Raw genomic sequence first — 24,555 nt, forward strand, 5'->3', positions numbered from 1 at the left:
TCTTGCTTTCTGCTTATTACAGTTTGTATAGTTTACAGTTTATGCATAAAGTTGTTTTTCATGCTGCTAAGTGCACTGCAAAGTTTCTGGATTGACAACCGTATTGCGATGAATGACGGGATAACCAGTGGATGAGACAAAATGGGACAACATTTTTTTTTTTAGAACTTAATTCAACAGTTTTTGCTCTGTTACCAGAATTGGTCATTTTACCGGTATTTGTACAGAGTCTGACTATTGAAATTTTGGTATCGTGACAACTCTAATATGAATTACTAAAAGAATGGCAAGCACAGCATAGAGACTGTGACAGTCGTATATCTCAAGACATCGCTATTCGCTAATAAGAACACAATCCACACTTTTCTAGTCACACTGAATTGGATGAAATGGGTGTTTGTTTATGCAGGTTGCTTGATGTGTTTGTGAAAATTGAAGGGATTATGTATATGGCAACTTTTTAACCCAGTAATGAGATCATATCTGGGGCAGTGTGGTGATTATGACGAGGTTTATTAATTATACACAGTAATCTTCTCTTATGCTTACCATTATCTTATTATTATTATGATTCCTTTAGCTTAAATGGTTATGTTCATTAACAATTGTGCTGATAATAATTATACAATTTATTATTAAAAAATAAAATCTTTAACAAAACAAGAAATATTACGTCCTTCGGATGAGACGTTAAACCGAGGTCCTGACTCTCTGTGGTCATTAAAAATCCCATGGCATTTCTCGTAAAGAGTAGGGGTGTAACCCCGGTGTCATGGCCACACACCATTGGCCCTTACCAATCATGGCCTCCTAATAATCCCCTTACATTGAATTGGCTCTATCACTCTCTCTCCTCTCTCCACCTATATCCGGTGTGTGGTGAGCGCACTGGCGCCGTTGTACTGTGGCTGCCGTCGCATCATCCAAGTGGATGCTGCACACTGGTGGTGGTTGAGGAGAGATCCCCTGACATGATTGTAAAGCGCTTTGGGTGTACAGTAGTACATATGAAAGCGCTATATAAATGCCCGATTCTATTCTATTCTATTCTACTATACTGTACAAAATATATATAATATTTAAGAAAATAGTATTTTTTTCTACTTGTTTTATCATCTGTAAAATTGCACGTTGATTGCTTTGTAATATCACACCTCTCTTCAACAAGAATTATGATTTCAAGTATCATTTATGCACACAAGGTCTTAATACTGAGGCTTCAGGTATTGTTTAAATCTTTAATCCTAAGTATGAGCAATAGCAGAAGTGAAGCTTGACTTGGCAAACACCATTAATCATTACATTTCCAGTCAGAAAGTGTCTGAATGGCTTCTCTGACCTCTGGATCATCTCCTGGATGTGTCTGTGACCCCTCGTTGCCTTTCCTAATGTTTGGGTTTCTTAAATCTCACCTCCTGTTGGGCCAGACAGTGGCGTTTTCAGTGCAGAGATCTCTTCCCTCCTCCCAAGGAAATGTTTATGTTGTGTCTTGCATGGGGTTTTTCCAGTCTCAAAGGGCTATTTCGGTTAGACAAACAGTGAGGTGTGGGTGGGATCGCTGGAGAGTAGCACCCACGCGCACGGCCTGGGGAGGTGAGGGAAAAACTTCAGGACATGATCCAACATGGGTGAGACATTACAGAATGTGCAAAAATAGACACGTTTCCATTCCACCTCAAGGTGCCCTCAGGCCGGAAATTACCGGATAGATTCTCCAAGGACACTGCCAGATGAAACAATAGAGCAGAGAATGAGAGGAAACTCAGACAGGTTAATACCAACTTTTCTTTGTCATACAGCTCTATGCTAAAATGCTGATTTTAATATGTAACTTCAACCCGCTTTGTATTGTTACAATGTCGGTGGTAGGCCTGTATGTAAATTAACAATGTTTACACGTTCTCCATGTTACCTGGACCAAGAAATTCACGTTTTCTTGACAGCTCCAGGGCTTTCATAAAACGACAGATTATACTTCCGCATTTTTGTGTCCCTGCCCACAGACAGTTGGATGGACAGAGCGTTATTAACAATTATTAACGAGTTATTGTAAGGGTTAAGTTTATCACTGAAAGTTATATTGAAACAAAGCCCATTTTGCCAGCAGTGAAGTACCCCTTTAACTATGTAATGTAGAAAAAAATACTAAAAATAAGTGCAGTCCATTTTTTAAAGCCCCCCTGTGGTGAAAATCAAGTTTTTAATATTGTTTATATGTCTATGTGGTATTTTTAATAAGACAAACCATGTGAAGCCAGGTTATCCCGGAATATTTTTTTGTTGATATGAAAAATCGGGTAGATTAAGCAATATAGCTTGTGTATGATGTATGTAGCTTAGTCTATATTACTATGTCATGATGAACTACATGATGCCTCCCTTTCTCCACTGACATTCTGAGTTGTTCAAAGCCTTTCTGATGATTGTTAGAAGGTAGACTAACGGGAACAGGAACATAATTTGTGTAACTTTAGCAACACATTATTAGCTGTTTGATAACATAGTCAAGCAAAGGCTAATCATATTAATTACCGTTATGTGTCTGACGTTGAAAGGAGCGATACCATTGAGAAGCGTTTACCTCAGTAAGTTGGCCGAGTGAATCTGTGAGGTGTGAGTGGGGGCGGGGCTAATTAGCATATTCATGAATCTGCGTATACCAAATGAGGCAAGGGTGTAGAGTTACATTAAAGCTATTTTAAGGCATGAAGATTTTTTACAGGAAAAAAAAAAACCGTTTAAATATGTAATTTTGGTGATCAAAGATGAGTTTTAAGAGATAACATTATTGACTACAGGGGGACTTTTATGCATTGTTCAATTACACTGCTATCCTACTGACATTGACAAGCTGGTTGAAAATATGCAAATCATCCTTTAAATGTCATTTAAGTTAAATGTTGGAAAATATGTATTTTAATTTTGAATAATGACTTAATCAACTTTAAGTGCTTTAAGTTACCTTTTAATTGCATTTTTCATTAATAGGCCACTAGACTAATTTAAAACTGCCTTTTAGAAAGCTGATGAAACCAAAATGTGTTAATTTTGAGTTAGGTGGTGTTTTTAACAACTCAATTTAAGTGGTAATTAAGTGGCAATTATGTTTTCAACAAAAGAACCTAAAATGTACGTAGCTAAACAAAAGTCAGTGTAACTTTTTAATTGCGTTAATGCATACTTGACCGTCAGCACCTTCTTTAGAGGTGTTTACATGCGGGATTATGGTTTATCCCTGCGTGTGTGTTTATGTGTCATGATTTATCATAATATTATAGTGTAATTTACCAGCTATTTCTCTGGCTCGGTGTGTCTTGCACGCTCCTGAAGGACACCCAGACTGGGGAGTGCTGCACTCGGACGCTTCGAGTGTGTGTGTGATAGTGGGTGGTTTTCTGTTTTGCACCACTGGACAGCACTATCTGTACTGTATGCCTGAGCTTCACTGCCAAGAAAAACGCCTGCATATCCACAATAACACACGCATTTAAGTGCACAATTTATTCTGACACCTGTGTTACTGCATGGGGACAGTAACACTGAACTGAAAGGAATTGTGAATAATGAGACTGTTGTCTTCTGCTTATATCTGAATTAAATTCATTTCATGATTGATGAATTCTACAACATTAAGACTGTTATTTTTCTGTGTATTACTGTAAGACTGCGCTGTATTGTATACAACACTATATGAATAAATGTGACTTGACTCTGACCAGGGTCAGATTGACCAATATTTTATTTTATAGCATTTATAGGCTATATTTTATTTCATTATTTACAGCACCTTTTGTGTTTAGGTTTATTAGATTTGATTGAACCACAGATTTTTCTGATTGAGAATTGATTTAAATTAGCTAATATAGATTCAATAGTGTTTAGTATTTGACATTTATGGACAACATACAATGTGTTCATACATGTTTTAAATCCAGTGTGTGTGTGTGTGTGTGTGTGTTTATTTGTGCCTGAGACAAGTGCCAGTGCGTGTGTGTGTGTGAGGTGGTGTAACGAGGTCACCATTCTACTGACTCAGGAATTCTAAAATGACACACCCTATTACTGACAAGACAATGATGCTTCAGCCTTTAATCTCACACACACTTCCCGACATCTATGCAGTCTCAGCACAGTGTTTGATTGGCATTCAGTCCCTCATCAGTCTGTGCCTGTGAAGTCTTCAATCCAGACCTGAAACTGCATCCTCAGGTCATGATGTTGATTTCTCATCAAGTTTCCATTTGAATATTTCCATTTCAGTCAGTCTTTATATCTGATGTTCATCTGCAATGCAGCACTATATTGATATGGCTCAAACATTCTTTTGATATTTTTCCTTCAGCAGTAGATTTAGGCCGAACTGCTTAAATAAGCAGTTTATGTTGTGGATTTCACAATCAGGTGTACTATCTATTTTTGCTTTTGTAAACTTTATAATGAGATAAACATTTGAAAATTTTGTAAAAACTGCTCAAATGGTTCAACATGGTGGAAGCAACAGCAAGGTCATTATTATTATTTTTATTTTTAATCTTCCATTAACTTTATTAGAATGTGCCATTCGAAATCTTATTGGATCAGATATTGGTCAAGATACTAGCCTATTTTATTTTATTTTATTTTATTTTATTTTATTTTATTTTATTTTATTTTATTTTAACTCAATTAATTAATTAATTAATTAATACTTAATTAAGTATTTATATTGAGTATTTGAATATTAGAATGTGCTGTTCAAAATCTTGACTTCAGACCAGGGTCAGATACTGACCAAGATACTGGTGCCTTTAATTTAATTTAATTTAATTATGTTTATTTATTTATTTTATTTATTTATTTATAGTTTTTTTTCTGGGGAAAAAATGGTCTTTATTAGTGTATTAATGTAAATGTATAATTCAAAATCTAATTGTCTTCAGACCAGGGTCAGATACTGACCAAGAAACTGGTTTGGTTTATTTTATTTTATTTATTTATTTTGTTTGAAAACCAACAAGTGATCTCATTATAATGTGCCATTCAAAATCAATGAAACTTAAGCTTAGGCTATACCTAAAACGTTAACACTTTTCTTTTTCCGTGTTGCAAACGTTGATGTTTCCTTCCCTCCGAATCTGAGCCATTTTAATGCCATTGCATGTTGTAGTGCATTTGATTGGCATTGTTTTCATTATGCGTAATAAACGTGCATCATGTGATCCGCTGTCACGTCCTCAGACGCGCGTTGGTCGCGTGACGCGTCTCCACCAAGGACAGCTCAGTTTGACACAAGAGGTGCGACCGAGCCATGATCGACCAAGTCACATGTCACACTCAAGCAGCTCGAGTCAAGTCACTAGTGATCTAATGAGAAAGACACAAAGTCAAGTCAAAGTCATGGTTTATGGGGTTGGGTTGAAACGAGCGCGCACCGCACGTGCCGTTTACAACAGATGCTCATTAGGAGGGTTTGCAAAAATAATCACAGTGAGACGATGTACTGTATGGTTCAGCGATTAAATGCTTAATGCTTAATCTCTGATGAAGGAAAATAAATATCATGCTTTGTTCAGTTTTAGTTCAAGTTACACCTGCAGATTGCTAAGTAATGGAGATTAATTGCAAACAATTTTTTTTATAATTACAAACAAAATATGGCGAAACAAAAATAAAATTGTGTTATTATTGGTGGTTTAAGTTGTATAAAGAATGATTATTATTCACTAACACTGCAAGCAGACTTTATCAGCGAACACGTTCCTGACACATTGAGTCATGGTGCTCATCCAAACTCTGCAGGTTCAAGTCTGGACTTTTCTTAAAATAAGAAAGGATAAAGGATATGAACTTAAAGACATTAAATTATTTTTCAACTCATCGAAAGTGAGAATCATCTGTGACTCGGTTTAAATCAGAGGGACTTGAGTCACACTCTCTGGTAAGGACAGGTGACAATAAGTTCAAAAAAGATTTTTTTTTTTTTCCCTCAATATGGTGCATGATTTATGAATGTAAAGCTTATTTGATTTTTGCCCAGATTCAGTGTAACCTCTCGATGAAACCTCAGGAGTCAGGTGAGTCTGTTTGTGTTGTAAAATAATAACTAATAATAATAATTAAAAAACTGAAAGTCTATACAGCGGTGTCCAAAAGACCACTTATGATTTTCAAATATAATTTGAACATGCTTTAGGTAAAAAAAAAAAAAAAAAAAAAAAAGCTCATTAATGTCCAGTCTGCTGGTAATTCAGTGTTATTTTCACAATAAAATAAGATAAAATTACTGCTGTCAAATCGATTAATCGCAATTAATCGCATATAACATAAAAGTTTTTATTTATATAATATATGTGTGTATATATTGTTATATTTATATTATACAGTGTGTGTGTGTGTGTGTGTGTGTGTGTGTGTGTGTGTGTGTGTGTGTGTGTGTCTTTTTCTGTTAGATGCGATTAATTGCGATTAATCGATTTGGCAGGACCATGACCGTGTTTTAAAACTGAGAAATGGAAACAGTTTTTAATTTGTGTAGGAGAACAGAGAAGTGTGTGAGAAGAAAGAGAGTAGAAGTATCTGTTAATGACAGTGATGAGGCTGGACGGCTCGCACAAACTCACAAACAACTGCTGAATCAGTATAGTGTCACTTCAACCAGGGTGAGAGAGGGACACGAACACACTCTCTCTACACTCATATCTCTAGATTCATAGTCTCATTTTATAATAAAGTAAACCCATAGAAATTTGATTTGTTCAAACTAAAAAAAATTCAGTTGAGAAAAAGTAAATCGATTACTCCCCTGCATATATAATTTTAGGAAAAATCACATTCACACATACAGTATCCACATTATATGATGAACTAAAGTAAAAAAAGGAAACTAGGAAACTAGTTTTCAACAGAATGTTGCTGTATATGATTTTAAGATAAGTCAATTCTCTAAAGCATAAAAACGCAACACGAATATTCCCTCTCTCTAATTGGTGAATCTTCACAGGAAATTGTGCAACTTAAAAACACGTGCATATGAAAGTAATGTTTTCAGCAGGAAACAGTGGGTGTCTGGGCGGGTCGGACAGGTGCAACCTTCATACCTGCGTAGGTGTGATTGTTTTAATTCCTGCCACTGCGGTTTAACCGGTTCAGTTTGAAAAACCAGGAGTGTGTTATGAAAATAACTTCTTTTTGTGGAATTCCAAACATTTACTTTCCTAAAAACAGAGATTACACAAAATAAACCGTCTTTCCTGGGATTTGCTCGCATCTGATGAACATCACAAAGTCATAGACTTCTAGTGCTGAACGGAAATTACAACAAATATAAATGTTGTGCTCCCAATTGCAAAATAAAAAAATCCACAATGGTGTTTCTATGACTTTTTCTATGAAAAATCAAGCGATTTATTACGCTGGTGTCGAGTTATGTTCTGTTTTGCCCATGTTTCTCTGTGTTTTGGTCTTCCTTGTCTGCTAGTTTGACCCAGTTTCTCAGCTTGTTTGATTATTATTCTGGTCACCTGTTGTCTCATTAATGATCTCATTAGTTCCTGTGTATTTATACTCCCTGTTCTATTCAGTTTACGTCCTTTCTACGTCAATGTTGAGGTGTGGTAATCCCCCTGCCTGTTCCGTGAGTTTTGGATTAAAGACATTTTATATTACATTCTCCTGCTTTGTGCGCTTAATTCTGAGCAACCACCCACGACAGTTGGTCAGAAGAGAGAAAAATGTCACATTTGCCATCACTTCCTCAGCCGTTGTATTAGAAACTCTTACGCAGCAGCATTAACCAGTTCTCTGTAATTTAAAGTTGGTATGAAAAGAAGTTGCGATAGTCTTTTCTTCCCTATCATGACGTATGTCCGAGTGAAACTGCTTTGGGGCGGGGCTTGATTTTGTCCAATGGGAATTGATTGGATGGTTGGGGTTTGCTATTGGTGGATCTCATGTGAGTGACAGGTGGCCCCGCCCTCACGCCAGTAAACGCATCATAAGAGAAGAGATGAGCTGCAAGAGTTATTTTGATTAAAGGTTACGATGGCACATGAATTAGGAAAAGGAATGATGTACTGCAATATTCCATAAATAAATAGGTATTGCCCATTTTGATTTCATGGTGACTTTAATGCCAAGGTAATAAAACACAAAGTATTATAAATGTACATTAATATAAAAAATATATATATTATTTGATGATTTGATACCCAATGGAATATTATGTAAATTTCTTCACTGCTGTATATCTTCCATGTACTGATCATTTCTAAAATAGCAAATTCCACAACTGCTTTTCTTGTTAATAAGGACTGTTCTCTCAGATGCCAAGGTGGGATGTGGTGTCATCCTCAGGCCTTTTTTAGGCGAGGTCATGTGACTGTGCTCCGGGGACGCCGGAGGATGATGTCAGTTCACATCACCACACCTCTCTGGACACACGGGACAGGGGGACGCTGACCCTGCGGTTCCCTAGCTGCAGTGAGGGCCTCTGGGGCTCAGAGCGGCCCGTGTCCCCCTCTGGAAGCCACGGGCTGATGACTAGGAAACATCTTGCAGTGTTTCTTTGCGGTGTTCAGTGGTGAAAAGAGTGCTACTGACATGTTCACACTGCAATACTAGGAAAACTTTTATATCGTTGCCCTATGTTCTGGCTCACTTGGTTCCCCACACAGCAAAAATATATATTTTTCTGAGTATTTTGTCTTATTTTTTTTAGTTAAAATATCTCAAAATCCTTGAAATAAGATTACTTGAGAAGCAAGAATTCATTAGATATTAAAACTTGTGTATTTGGTGTATTAGGCCTATTGATTTTTCAGGTATTTTAATGGAAAATGTACTGGCAGAAAATGACCAGTACCTTCTTTTTTTCCCTTTTTTCTTTTTTTTAATAATCTATGAAAACAAGTCTTAATATCTTAGTGTTGCTTCTTAAACAAATTTCTATTGTTTTAATGATTTTCAGATAATAATTTGTTTTGTTGTAGCACTACGAACAGATATTTGGTAGAAAATATTCAAATATATAAAAATAAAAAAATCCACAAAATGCAGCATAACACACTATAAATAATGTTATTGTACAGATCTGCCACTGTTTAGACCTTGCCTGTCACAGATAGTTTGGTCCAGACAGCAGCAGCTGAATGAATAAAGGAAAACACTCAAAACTGATTGTATGATTTGAAGACTTGCTTACACAAGTCACAACTGAATGCCATTACCTCAGTCTCATCTGCACTGCTGGTTACAAGCACGTAAGCACAATCCAGTTTTAGCCGGCTGAAGATACAAACTTATTAACTCATTATATTTCACAAATGATCCATCTTTATCAAGCGAGCCCTCAGGCTCACACTATATAATCATCAACCCCATGAATGAGTTTTGTGGCTTTTAGTCCATGTCTATTAGCTTTGAGGTCATCTATAGCCTAGTGTACCCATAAAAGGTGGCAAAACCATATTTTAACTGACACTTCAGCCTTTCTCTTCCAGAAAATCGAACCACAAATATTGATGACTAATCCTGCTTTCAAGGTTGTGTCTGTCTGTTTAGTTTCATCGTGTTCTCTTACGAGAGGTTCTCTCGTATTGCGTAAGTTGCTTACGCTACGGGTAAAGTCATCTTTTCTTGAGATATTGAAGCCAAAAATCATCCTTAATTTTGTATTTATTGTCAACGCGTTGCAGCAGCTAGCAGACCTAGAGTGGGCTAACTAGCGCGCTCATTGGCTTCGCGCCCCCACGCGTCATAGCCCGCCAGAATGGGCGTGGCTTAGCGTATAAAAGGACGGGGTCGGGAGCTGCTTACCTGATTTTCAGCGAAGCTCTCTGCATCGCTGGATCTTTGATTAGAAGCCGCCGCCGTTGAAGCAAGCGACAGAGCAGGGCAGTGCCTGAGGAAGCCGGACGATTTCTCGCTGCCTTCAGCCATCCGTGCCTGCTACGCTATCCGGCGTCATATCCTTTTTTCTGCCAGTGTGTGTTCGCCGCTGCGACACACACTCTCTCTTCTGAAAGATCGCGAGGCGTTTTTATCAAAATGCCTCGCATCTCCTGTGGCTCTTGCAGAGCCCCGCTCAGCGACGGAGACCGCCACGTGATCTGCGCTCTCTGCCTGGGCAGAGACCACGCAACCCTCGCTCTATCTTCGGGCGGCTGCGTCCACTGCGACGACATGACAGTGTCGACCCTGCAGGCTTGACTTGACATGTTCAACACTGAAGCTGCACCTCCGCCTGCCTCTGCTGGACCGCGCAGTAAGAAGCGTCGCTCCCAGAGGCCCCCGGAGCCTACCATGGCCTACGAGCGCTCACCAGAACCTTCCCCTCGAGCCTCGCTATCTCCTTCTCCGCTCTCCCTTACGGACGCACAGATGCTGGCCCCCGCCCTCGCTGTCGCCGCTTCGGGAGATGAAGCGGACGGAGACGCCATTGATGACAGCTGTTCCCTCCTGGCTTCAGGAAGCGAAGACTGGTCTGGATCTAACCCAGACCCCGCCCCTTCGCTCCAGGAGTCCGGTGGGACTTGGGCCAGCGTGGACGCCGAACTGATTCGCCTCCTCACCAAGGCCGTCGGCCAACTCGGCCTCGAGTGGTCCCCGCCTGAGGAGCCCGCGCCCAACAGGCTCGATGGGTGCTTTTTACCTGGCCGCCGCCACGCGCCCGCCTCCAGGTCAGCGCCCTTCCTGCGGGATGGCGTGCAAAGGCTGCCCTCCCGTCTAAAGCTTGCCGGGCCACATCAGCTCTTGTCGGCCGCGCTTTCACCGCCGCTGGACAGGCTGCTTCTGCCCTGCACTCGATGGCAGTTCTGCAGATTCTCCAAGCCGATCTCCTCCCCCGCGGGGACCCCGGCCTAAGATTGCGCTGACACCTGAGCCCGCAAAGTCCTCCTAGCAGCTTCAAGGGGGAAAAGATGGTAGAGTCCCGCCGCGGCCGGACCGCCATCAAAGCGTTTCGCTCTGTCAGTTCCCTTAAAAAAGCCGACTGCATATGTGTATTTTGCGCAACGAGCGCGTTGTGCAACCCGCTCACCTGCACCCAAACGCCGTTTTTACGGCGACCCAGAGAAATCTCATAAAGAGTACAATGTCTGGTTGTCCGGCTCATGCCGATGGTGTCTTGAGTGTAGAAAATGTGCCCGCTTCCCAGTGTTCACCCCTACACACAAGCACGGTTCCCCCTGTGTCATTCACTCATGCAGAGCCCACTCTCATAAAGCTGGCGTATGCCGCTCGAGTGTTATATGTAGGAAATGTGCCCACAATACAGTGCCCACACCTACTCACTGCCCGCTCTGCTACACTTTTATCCCGGGGGACAAAACCTATAAAGCCGACACACACCGGCTATGTTGTAAGTCCTGTGTCTGCCCACGGGCGCTCACGCTTACTGATAAACACAACACGCCCGGGGCTACACACGCGTTCCGGGTTTTTTCCCACGAAATGTTCCCCGATCAAAGTGACCGGGACATTATATGTAAACCAGCCAGCCGCCGCTTTCAGCGCGCCGCTGTGTTCAAGCACCGAGTCGTGCCGATACCTCAGATTCAGGTTCACAAGCCCACGCCGTGTGGCGATTGGAACCGAGAGGCCATTCTACCCCTAGCTATGTACGATAAAGCATGGGAAGCTATTTCGGGAGTGTCAGAATGGGTGCTGAATACAGTAAAGCAGGGCTATTCGCTGCAATTCGCTCGCCGTCCTCCGCGTTTTCTAGCACGGACCGAGCCAAAAGTGAATCAAGAAGTAGCACACCTACTTCTCGCAGAAATAGCAAAGCTGCTATGCAAAGGGGCCATAGAACCAGTACCGCCTTCCCAGAGCGAGTCAGGCTTCTACAGCCGGTATTTCCTTGTACCAAAGAAGGATGGTGCTCTCAGACCTATCTTAGATCTGAGATATTTGAACAAAGTTCTCATGAGGCGACCGTTCAAAATGCTCACGACCAGACAAATCCTCGCGCAAATTCACCCGAGGGACTGGTTTATCTCTCTCGACCTGAAAGACGCATACTTTCAGATTCAGATAATACCCCATCACAGGCCATTCTTGAGATTCGCCTTCGACGGTCAGGTATATCAATACACCGTCCTCCCGTTCGGCCTGTCCCTAGCACCCCGTACAGTCTGTCCAGGTGGATTGTGGACGCTATCGCGGCAGCATATGCGTCTAAAGACCTGCAATGCCCCTTGGGCATCAGGGCTCATTCCACTAGAGGCATGGCCTCTTCGTGGGCTTGGTCCAGCGGGATTTCTATTCATGACATTTGTATGGCGGCAGGCTGGGCCTCCCCCTCTACATTTGTTAGGTTTTATAACCTAGAAGTTCCTGCCCTGCAGGCTAGACTTTTGTCAGTCTAAGTTACGAGTATGTTCTGCTCAGATTTGTTCGCGCGCAGGCTACTCTCACATTAATCCTGGCTCCTCTGGTTGAGCTGCACTGTAAGGGTAGATATTCCCTTTTCAGTATGAACCGGCTGTGCCGCTTCGTATTCCCTGCCACATGATACTGTGCTTATGTGCATGTACTGGCCCACTCAAGTTGGCCGTCTTTTTCCCACTATTCTGTGTCCCCCGGGTGTGCGCCTGGGACTATATGTGGTTGATGCTTGGCGCGCACGGTGTTGACAAGGGGTTCCCGTAGCGTAAGCAACTTACGCAATACGAGAGAACCTCTCATAAGAGAACGTACTCGATTACTAGCGTAACCTCGGTTCTCTCTAGAAGAGGGAACGAGTATTGCGTAACCTGCCGTGCTCGCGCCTCGAGCTGGTCTCGCTTCAGTCGATGAAAACCAGGTAAGCAGCTCCCGAGCCCGTCCTTTTATACGCTAAGCCATGACCATTCTGGCGGGCTATGACGCGTGGGGGCGCGACGTCACGCAGGGCTCAGTGGTAGGCTGCTGCAGTTGCCGCAGAGCAGCCAATGAGCGCGCTAGTTAGCCCACTCTAGGTCTGCTAGCTGCTGCAACGCGTTGACAATAAATACAAAATTAAGGATCATTTTTGGCTTCAATATCTCGAGAAAAGATGACTTTACCCGTAGCGTAAGCAACTTACGCTATACTCGTTCCCTCTTCTAGAGAGAACCGAGGTTACGCTAGTAACCGAGTACGTTTTGTTTATGGTTTCCCTGCTCCCGTTTTGCCTGTGTTCCTTAGGCTTTGTTCACACTAATACATTTTTGTCTGAAAACGCATATTTTTCTCTCAGTTTTGTCTTTCTGTCCACACTGAGAGCATTTTTAGCAACGAAAACTAAGCTTTTTGAAAATGCTCTCCAAAGTGGGTAAATTTGAAAACGGCGTTTTTGCGTTGTAGTGTGGACTGTGAACGATGACGCAAGTTTAGTCATGTGATGTATATTGAACCCATAGATATTCATGTTTAAACTGGTATTGTGACTGTTATGTGCTATTCACTTTACAGCCACACACGTGACACCTGCACTCAGGGACGAATATTCAATATGTCACATAAAACGCTTTCTACATTTAATGTTTACACTTTCATCAAAAGTGACTTGCATTGTTTTCAAGGTATACATTTTTTATCAGCTCATGCAAACCCATGACCTTGGTACTGCTAGCACTGTTTGAGCTACAATATGTTTGAGATGCAAAACTGTTTAACTAACAACAACAACAACAACTGGAAAATCATGGTTAATGGCTGTGATGTAAACTAAAGCCTATAAGAGTGTTGTAGGGATGATGTCTTTTTGAAGGCTAAAACCTAGAAACAAGCATTTTAGCACTTCCGGTTACATCGTCCTGAAGTCACTGGGTTTTTATATACAAAACATTTAAATAGAAAAATAAAAAAATGACAGTGATGCCATCGATTTGGCTTTTTATCCATTATTTTTATAGCCTGATTATGCAACATAGTACGTTTTTTTTTGGTTGAGGAGTCATTTGTTTGAGTCAAAACTGTAATACAGTAAGAAATCACTGCATGAATAAAAAGATGAGCTGCCCCGATTTGAAGATATAATACGTTTAAAACAGTTAAGATTCTAAAACAACACCTAAAAACGTGAACTCGTCTACCGCCTTTATTTCTTCGTTATGTGCCTTCATTTTTAATTTTTGTTTACTATTAGAAAAAAGTCATTTTGGCAGATGACTTAGCAGATGTGTAAACTACTGTATCATCAGCATAAAGCTGACATTCAACGTCTGGGCAACAACACGGTAATTCATTTATAAACATAAAATGCAACGGGCCTAATACCGAGCCTTGAGGTATAAGTCCATTTATTATATATCTTAAAACCAACTCAAGATATTTTCAGTTTTTATTATAAAATATATGAGTTAAACCTCCTTTTTTAAAGCTTTTACTTGTCTTGAAAAAAGAGGTTTCTAACAATGGGCTAAATGGGACTACAGATGTTGTCAGGGACGGTAAATGTCGAACAGGTAAACTACTCACAAGTCCGCTTTGACAGTTCAAAAGAGGAAGTTGTGTGTACTTGTGAAGATTATGATGATGAATAAAACATCTAAAAATCATAAGCTTTTGTTGTTCACTGAGCTTATTTTCTGAAATAATCCAAAAGCCAAAGGGAAATCCTTTTCAAAGGAAACCGGGATGATGTCAACTTCCAGTTTGGCCTCTTTTTCTAATTAATTTGTTTTGTCATCCTCAAATATTGTGAAACTATGATGTTTTGGCATACTGGTCGTAAACACACATGCACAACACTGTCGACACTGGGATGATGAAGATGAGTGGTTAACGTGCTTTACAGTGTTGGCGCGTGTGCTACAGCTGCCCGGAGCGTGAAAGTGGTGCACGGGTGGAGATACGAACATCTTGCAGCGCACACACATATGAATCTATGTGGGGGGAGGGGTTATTTTCCAATTTATTGCTCTCGCCAATCTAGTTTCAGTGCTCTTATGACCTCATGTCTAGGAAAGGGTTGTTTTCTGCTGTCTGCTTCTCTCTCTCTCTCTCTCTCTCTCTCTCTCGCACACACACACACACACACATACAGATCTAATCTTACGGTCATGTGTCATGTACGGTAATATGTGGGCACGTTGGCACACTTCCAGGCTGCTTGTTTTATATTTACGCATACTACCAGTGAAACATTTCGACACATTGAAACATTTCGAAACTATTTTTTTTTCTTTTTTTTTCACATTTTAGTGGACTACAAATGGTAGATTTCAGAGTTATTGAAATGAAAATGAAAATTGAAAATGAAAATTCTTCTTTGCAAAAAAAGAAGAAGCAGATATTAATATAATATAATCATATGTACACTACCATTCAAAAGTTTGGGGTGAGTAAGTTTTTTTTGTGTGTTTTTGAACAAAGTCTTTTCTGCTCACCGAGGCTGCATTTATTTGATCAGAAACGCAGTAAAATTGTGAAATATTATTACAATTTAAAATAACAGTTTTCTATGTAAATATATTGTAAAATGTAATTTATTCCTGTGATGGAAAGCTGAATTTTCAGCACCATTACTTCCAGTCTTCAGTGTCACATGATCCTTCAGAAATCATTCTAATGTGATGATTTTGATGCTCAAGAAACATTTATCATTATAATCAATGAAAACAGTTGCGCTGCTTCATATTTTTGATGAATATAAAGTTCAAAAGAACAGAATGTATTTGAAATAGAAATCTTTTGTAACACTTTTGAGCAATTTAATACATCATTGCTGAATAAAAATATTAATTTCTTGCGAACCCCCCCCCCCCCCCCCCAATAACGTATACTGACTGCAAACAGCATTTCAAACAATTGCAAGACTAAAAAATAAATCAGTCAATGGTGTCCAAATTTTGACTGGCGTCGTATGTCATATATGTTTATATGACTGTGCTCATCGATGTGAATGCACGCCTACTCCCTCTTTGTTTTCTGTTTTGAGTGTTGACAGTAAGCTAAACAGTAGGTGATGAACAGAAAGTAATTTGTTCGACAATGAAACCCTTTGAGCGTCATTAGGAATTACAGACTGTGTAAAAGTGTGAGTATGAGTAATAAACAACAACACATAGAAAACACAACAGAGCCATTCTAATGCTAGACTTTCTTCCCTAAATACCTGCCAGCACTGAGACTTGACAGATGATGAAGTCTACATTAAATCAAAACTGAGACCGTTTACTTTCATTTTTGTCTTGTTGCGCACATTAAAAGGTTTTCTTTTTTTGGCTCAATAAGGGTTGTGGTGGTGTCTGTCTAGAAAAGTCTGGTCTGGAAAACAGCAGTTCACAATTGTTTATAGTATTGCATTAATGTTATGGTGTTGCTCAATCATCTTTTTCAGAATTCATAACCCAAACAACTAGAGATTCCGGGATTCCGAGTGTCAGTTTTCTGCAGTTTTTGTCTGGGAAACATAAACATGGTGGAGAGGTCAAAGGTCGGCCATGCTGAGGGAGTGAGCGACACTCCACCTCAAAAACCACAGTGGCCCTTACTGTTAATTTTGCACAATTCTGCCTCCTCCCTGTATTGTCTGTAAAAGAGACGGAGAGAGGAGAAGTGCCACTTTTATTTTCAGGAAGGAAACACATCTGTGGAACTGTAACAGAGACAGAAAAGCGGAATCTGTCAGGAACACTTAAATATAGATGCCCTTCGTTCCCAAAACACGCACATACGCCCACGTCTCTGCATCTTCAAACCATCAGTCTCCTAGAAATTACATTTCAACAACTACTGTGATTACATCAGGGTACAAGATCTCAGACAGTTGAATATAATGAGCTCTTTTTAAGTCATAATTCATAATCATCATCATCATCATCAGTGTTACAATCATTTTCAAGTGGGTCGTGCAAAAAAAGAAAAGAAAAGAAAAGTGGACTGAGATACAATCAAGCACAATTAAAGTGGAGTGAAAAGTGGTCTGAGTCCACTTTAAAGGCCAGCAACAGTGTAAATGCAAATAGAGAGAGTGTTGGTTTCTTTTCACTCAGTTTACTAAACCATTAACTAAACCAACCAGTCCTGACTGGGGTGAATCACTACATTACAAATACTGATAATATGCTAAAAAAAAAAAAAAAAGAGAAGAATTATCTGTAAAACAATCTGTAAAAAGAAGAACTACTCATCTCATTAAGCAGTGTGAATGTGAATGACAAATATATATGAATGTTTTTATTCAGCAAGGATGAGTCAAATTGATCAAAAGTGACAGTAAAGACATTTACAATGTTACAAAAGATTCTTTTCTTTTGAACTTTCTATTTATTAAAGAATCATGAAAAAACTGTATCACTGTTTTCACAAAAAATATGAAGCAGCACAACTGTTTTAAACATTGACAATAATCAGAAATGTTTCTTGAACATCAAATCATCATATTTGAATAATTTCTGAAGGATCATGTGACACTGAAGACTTTGCATTACGGGAATAAACTACATTTCACAGTATATTCAAATAGAAAACAGTTCTTTTAAATTGTAATGATATTTGACAATATTACTGTTTTACTGTTTAATTGGTCAAATAAATGCAGCCTTGGTGAGCATTAATAAATCTTTCCCACCCTAAACCTTTTGAATGGTAGTTTATCTTAAGTTTAACTGTATGCACATTTGAGAATATATGAGTAATCGTATGACTGGTTTGTAAAGGTCTTGTTAACAAAAAATTTCTATATGGAGGAAATTAATTTCTTTGCACTCTATTAATCTCGCACCATAATTCATTCATTAACCATTTCAGTCATATCCAACGACTGGGGATTTTATGGGCCACCAGATACGCGAGAGACTGTCCATGAATCGTCAACCAGACTTTCATTTGCAACCCCTGCAACCAAAATCATCCACTGACTGTTACTGTTACTACTTTCTACTCAAGGACCTTGACAAAAATGTAATGGAGTAAAAAATATGATATTTGTCTTTCAAATGTGTGAAGTTTCCAGAAAAAATAATACTCAAGTAAAGTACAGATACTCAAAAAGTGTACTTAAGTACAGTAACAGTACTCAAGTAAATGTACTTTGTTACTGTCCACCTCTGGGTTTTGGTCACTTCTGGGTACAAATTTGTCCCCAAAATATAGTTAAGTAGGCACACACACACACACACACACACACACGCATGTTGTTGGATTGTGGGGCAGACACACAGAGAACATGCTAAATAGCATATTCTGCACACAGAGAGGTTCACACCATTATGGCGCAAATCAAAATAGTTTTTTAATTGATGTGGTCATGCCATATCTCACAATGCCTCATTGATTTTCTTTGTTGAATCACATCAAAGTGAGTCGCACAACACCGTAGAGAACCATGAGACATGCCACCACAGAATTTCCCACTACTGCGTGTAAAGAGTCAGACGTCTAATGGCTTGTTGTGTCTGAGTCCATCCGATAGACAGTTCCAGTCTGTTTACTCTAGAGCACTGATAAGAGCAGTCCAGCGCACACACGCCAAAAATGAGACTGTATTTAAGAGCGCATTGATAAGAGAGAGAGACTGAGACTGGAAAGATGAAGGGCGTGTGTGTGTGTGTGTGTGTGTGTGTGTGTGTGTGTGTGAAAGCAAATATTTGGCTGAAATGGAAGCTGCGAGTTTTCTGAAGTAATTGCTGGCTGACTGACTGACTGACAGGTACACAAAGAGTCAGCGTTGTTCGAGGTTGTTTGCAGACAAACAGGTGTAGTTTCGACTAGACACCTTGCAGGCTGTCTAGTCTGGCGGGGCAGGGTGACAGTTAAACACGACAGTGGAGAGAAAGTGTAATGCTCAAGTCCAGTCCACATACAAAGACACACCCACGGCCACATCCACATACAGACACACGCACGTCCAAAAACATGAAGAGACACCCATTATTCACATGCAAACACTTAATTACACCCACCCAAGCACAGGCAAACACATCGGTAATTGTGCATGTAAACAGTACAATAATAGAAATGAAGAAGCGCCAGTGTTTCTGTGTGAAAAGGAGATACGAGTATGATGTTTACTTGCACGAAAACCACTTTTAAATCACTGTGTGGAAACAGTGATGTAGGCCTAGTGTTTATGTATGATTATGTGAGTTGCTGCTATATAATGGCTAGCTTGGCTAGGAACACCACACAGATTAAAGACAACAGTGGGGGGGAAAAAATCCCTCAAGTTTCTGTAGAAACATAGGTGGGTTGAGAGACCTTCACTCAGGGTCCTTCCTCGCTAATGAAACTAATGTTTTCTGAAACAGCAAAACCACACACTGGCTTATGGGTAATTCACACGTTGCTCACATACGCTGTGTAACCCATCAGGTATGTAACTGTTTGGTGTGACTTAACCAATGTATCTCTGTGGTGAGCAAATTTAGTCATTTTTCCATTCATTTTCGTCTAGGGCTCAGGAAGCTATTTTTGGTTTTTATTAAGAAGAAAAGGAAACGAGATAACATCACTCTTGTGCTGTTTTCATATATATAACCAAGTCCAAATGTTATTCATTAAAGTTATATACTGCTAGTAACGAACAGAGAACGTTAAATCATGAACATTCGGCAAATCCCTCAGTGTGAGGAAAATGCTGGGATTCGCTGTATGAAAAGACCTTTCAAAACGTTCAAAACGTCCCTTTTGTCTTGTTATTTTCTGAATTCAAACTCTAAAAGGTCTACAGTGCTGGTCAGAATTATTTGCCCCCTTGGTAAATATGGCTGTAAAAAAATTAATCTGCATTGTTAATCCTTTTGATATTTTGTGAAAAAATGTAGCAAAAATCTAACTTTTCATTGAAGTAAAAGAATTGAAAGTGGAGGGAAAATCAAATTTTTCTCCAAAACACGTTGGGAACAATTATTTGCCCCCTGTTATTAAATACTTTTTGCAACCTCCTTTTTTCAAGATAACAGCTCTGAGTCTTCTCCTATAATGCCTGATGAGTTTGGAGAACACCTGACAAGAGATCAGAGACCATTCCTCCATACAGAATCTCTCCAGATCCTTCAGATTCCCAGATCCATGTTGGCGCTTCTTCTCTTCAGTTCAGCCACTCATCTTCTATAGGGTTCAGGTCAGGGACTGGGATGGCCATTGCAGATGCTTGGTTTTGTGCTCAGTGACACATTTTTGTTTTGATTTTGATGTTTGTTTTTAGATCACTGTCCTTTTGGAAGATCCAAACATGGCCCGTTATAAGATTTCTAGCACAGGCTGTCAGGTTTTGATTTTTTATCTGTTGGTATTTGACCGAATCCATGATGCCATGTATCTGAACAAGATGTCCAGGACCTCTGGCAGTATTTTATTTTACACATGGGGTACTTTTTTTATCCCTGTCTGAACCAAACCCATATTAAGTTTTTTGCTGCCAAAAAAAGCTTTTTTTTTTGTTTCATCTGACCAGTGAAACGCATCTTCATGGCTTAGCAGCGCACCCTTGTGGTGACTCTTAGTAAGTGCTTGTGTTTATATTCGCCTCAGATTTTAAAATCGGCTAAATAAATCGTGAACAGACATTTCTTAATACAGCTCTCAGTGAAATTTAATCTAATTCACAATAAGAATATTTTCATACCACAAATGTTGGTTGAGAAAGGTAGTACTTAATCTACTCATCTCCAAAAGCTTTTTACTCATTTGAAAACACTCACTTTGACTCATTCAGTAGGCCTATGTTTATTCAGTTATTCTGGTTATAATGTGTTCTTGTATGGTAACTGCCAATTGCATAGCCCATGTTCTAGATGCAGAAATAGGCTGCTGATAATGTGAACTCTTGATCTTACCACAGATAAAGACAGTGGGGTTTTGTGTTTGTTGACAAACGGAGCTGGAGATTTGAGTAAGCCTATTATTAATTTTCACTAATGATTGTTTTTATGCAAATATTTGAATGATCATCATCACAGATGAGACTGAATGAAGTCTCTTCAAATGTCCCAGATTCGAAGAGTTCCAAGAAATGTGTCTGTAAACCTCACCTCGTTTCCCCCCTCATGTGATTAAGCAACACGCACATACACAAATACTCGAACATGTTGTGCGCTGTGTGGTTTGTGGTCAGTTGATAAATAGCTTCAGATGAACAAGGGAGAGAGTTCACGCTTAACACGGTACCGTATTGACACAGAAAAAACACATTCCTAAGAACACCCAGTTTTTGTTCTCATCTTTCCGGTGAGGTTCTTAGAATTGCCAAAACCAGCCGCAAACAGGCCTAAAACTTTCACATCACCACCCCTAATAAAGAACATTTGACCTCAGAAGCCCTTTTTCTTGCTCACTCTGAAATGCACATTTATTCCACTAGGGCCAGTATGTATATTTAGGGCCCAACCCAAAGGGCACTTTTAGGGCCATTAACATGCTCAAAAACTCTTGAAACTTTGCACACGCGTTGGAATCGGCGGCCATTAGGTATGGGCGCAAGTTGACATGGGGGGGTCGAGAGGGGACTCTGCAGCAGACCATTTTATATGGTCATTTCTGAGGGCCTCTGTAGTGCATCAGTTTTCACATACACTAACCAAACTTCATACACTTATAGATCTCATCAAGCTGAACAACTTTCGCACAGGAAGTCAGCTATTATGGGTTGTTTGAAAAATGCATGTTCTGGAATTTGATACACTCCTCTTATGGGATTCATACGATCACAAGCAAACTCGGTCAACATGAAGCCAAGACATTGGCCGTTGCAAGGCAACAAATTTATGGCAAAATAAGGGAAACAGGAAGGGTGTTATATCTTCTGCATACATTGACTGATTTTGATGAAACTTCAGGTGTGTTCATTGTAGGAGGCCGATCACATGGATGTGACTATTGTGAGTCAAACTCATAGCGCCACCAACTGGCAGCAAGAAATGAGTCACTTTCAAAATGCTTTAAAATCCCCCTCTTATTTTTACCCGATTTGCTTCAGTCCTCATCAGAATAATGTCAAGATACCGCAGATGTACACCTGTGGAAGGATTATTGATGTCTAGAATACTGTTGTCATGGCAATGTGTCAAAACTATACATTTTTTGGTGTTTTTGAGACTATTAGGATACTTCAAATTGCATGAAACTTGACACACACATCAGAGTTGTCAGCCAGAAGACTTGGGCAAAGCCTTAGAAATAGACGTGGAGGAGGGGCTCTATAGCGCGACTTTTTGAATAAAGTTGGGGGTTAGTTTTACCTACAGTCACCAAACTTGGTAAATATATTGTTCTCATCGAGCTGGAAAACGTTCTAATTTACAGTCATTGTTTCCGACCAACAGGAAGTCAGCTATTTTAGTTTGAATGTGGATTTTTTTAATCAAGCTCTGAATTTTTAACTACTGCTCCAATAGCTGTCATACGATTCACACCAAACTTTCTCAACATGATGCCAATATATTGAATATGTTAAATTGCAAACGGATATTGTATATCTTAAACTGTGTTGCCATGGCCAAAAAAAGGGAAACAGGAGGGGTCTCATATCTTTAAAAAAAATTTTTTTTGATTTAAACTAAATTAAGATCGTATGTTTGGTAATTGAACCTGAATAAAGGCATTTAACTAGTGCCACGTCAATATAGTTTTATATAATTAGTTTATTTATTAGGTTAATAAAAATATAAAATGACCTTAACAAATACTTCTGGAAGTACAACATTTTGAGATGCAAATGATACATTTATAATCGCTTGAAACTGACCTATGACATCCTGTCACATGCAGTTTAGTTACATTTAAATGATCTCATGGATGTGGCTGTTGTGGTTCACGGTCAGGCACCAGCTGCTGCAGTAAACGTAGCGTATTCAATGACTTTTGACAGTCTTTTTACATTTACCGGCTTTAGATGCATATGGCCTGTCGTGCACAGTTGCCCTGAAGTTATCGAGGTGGCGGTGGAGCCGGGGCCTGGGCCCGTCATCGCTGCTTGCAGCTATATTTTGTTTTTGTTTTTTATACCCAGACAGTATCCATTTCTAAGATGTCTGCTAAAGAGCACTTAATCTGGAAAACATCTACAAAAATCTGATAAACATATTATAAAAAGCAGTTTTACTTATATTCTAAATCATAAACATCTTAAAGATGTTTTCTAAATGTCTATTTAACATCTGATAAGAAATGTCTGACATCTGCTCTTTTATATTTTTGGTGATCTGGACATGTTCTTATGAACCTACCAGTTAAAAGAATCATTGTTTCTTAGTGTGAAGAACATTTGAATAATCCAAAGAACATTTTTTTCCACTATAAAGAACCTTTTCTCCAATGGAAAGGTTCGGTGGATGTTAAAGGTTCTTCATGGAACCATCGGCCATGCATGCCAGTAAATAACCTTTATTTATAAGAGTGCATGCGTTTTTACGTCTTTGTGTTGTGGTGGTTACATGTGCTCTGGTCAGCATCTCTTCTCTTCTGTTCTCTAAATCCTCCTCTGTGTTTCGCTCTCTCCAGCACAATACCAGCACCAGTTGCCCTGCTGGGTCACAGACACATAAAAAAGGTTTTTACTCTGTGGATACGGGACAATGTGCTCAGAACAGAGAACACGGAGTAGAGAGCAGTGTGGTGAGTGAAGAGAAAAATCTATACTTATTGATAGGCTATACATTTAACTCAAACATTATAACGGTCTGTGTGTGATATTGCTTTTATATTAACTGTATTTACAGTCCCAAGCCCAAGTGGCGCCATTTACGGACATTGACCGCTTGTTCTGAATTAATGACCATGACCTCAGGTCAGTTTGCTATTGATGTGACTGCTTTCTGTTTTAGGTCACTGGCTCTACCTTGAGGCATCATCTGTAACTGCAATAGAAAAGTAGAATGGCATCCAAACTGAGTTTAAGGGAATTCGAGTGAGTTGCATCATAGATAAAACATGTTTATTATAATAAATTCAGACAAGAATAAAAGAGCACACCTCTCTTTTTTCAGTTCTCAGAGACCAAAGTCGGATGTCAGCAGACATCACGAGGATGAAAATTATAAAACAAATGCATGGCATAGTATGGTCAGTGTGTGTGCATGTGCCTACTTAACTATATTTTCAGGACAAATTTGTAACCAGAAGTGACCAAAACCAGACAAAATCTCCAAAAACCTGTGTGTGTGTAATCTGTATCAACCAGCTGACCTTGTCATTTTCAGACCGCAGCGTTCCATCAGATATCAGAGAATGACGCTTCTCGAGATCCCAGTCATCCTCAGTCTTTCCTGGCTCAACAGAGAATGTCTGCTGCACTCAAGAGGATCCATCTCTGCAAGGACAAACCAAGCTAAGCAATGAACTTTGTTCCAAATTAGCAGGCATTCAGGGAAATGACCAGACACATAGTCACTGGCTCCGCCTGCTGGACACTGAATGCGCTTACATGCGCACATATGCTTTATTCGTTCTAAAAAAGCTGACAATGCTGCGATTTGAATAATTGTTATTTTTATGTATTTTGTCCTACCTGTCTTGATGTCAAAATATAAACACAAATGTGTTCAAGAACGTTAATGGCCTTCTGAACTTTTATTTTAAAAAGCCTATACCCAGACAGCAACATAGTGCCGGCCCAGATCCGGCTCACATCTAGTACGCGTGGAACATGCACCAGATGTGGCCCGGATCTGG

At 39.7% G+C, this 24,555-nt stretch overlaps 1 protein-coding gene and 1 long non-coding RNA gene across 2 annotated transcripts in view; one reads left to right on the plus strand and one right to left on the minus strand.

The window, feature by feature from the left end:
- rnaseh2a (ribonuclease H2, subunit A) overlaps positions 1-24,555 on the minus strand; it is a 178,276-nt gene that overhangs the window by 44,742 nt on the left and 108,979 nt on the right. The gene's annotated exons all lie outside the window — the stretch shown is intronic.
- On the plus strand, positions 23,708-24,194 carry LOC311286789. Its single transcript, XR_014626645.1, has 3 exons — positions 23,708-23,791; positions 23,871-23,946; positions 24,084-24,194. It is a non-coding gene; the product is annotated as an uncharacterized lncRNA (long non-coding RNA).

Source organism: Rutilus rutilus (assembly GCF_951802725.1).
Source record: "Rutilus rutilus genome assembly, chromosome: 2".
Taxonomy (NCBI): domain Eukaryota; kingdom Metazoa; phylum Chordata; class Actinopteri; order Cypriniformes; family Leuciscidae; genus Rutilus; species Rutilus rutilus.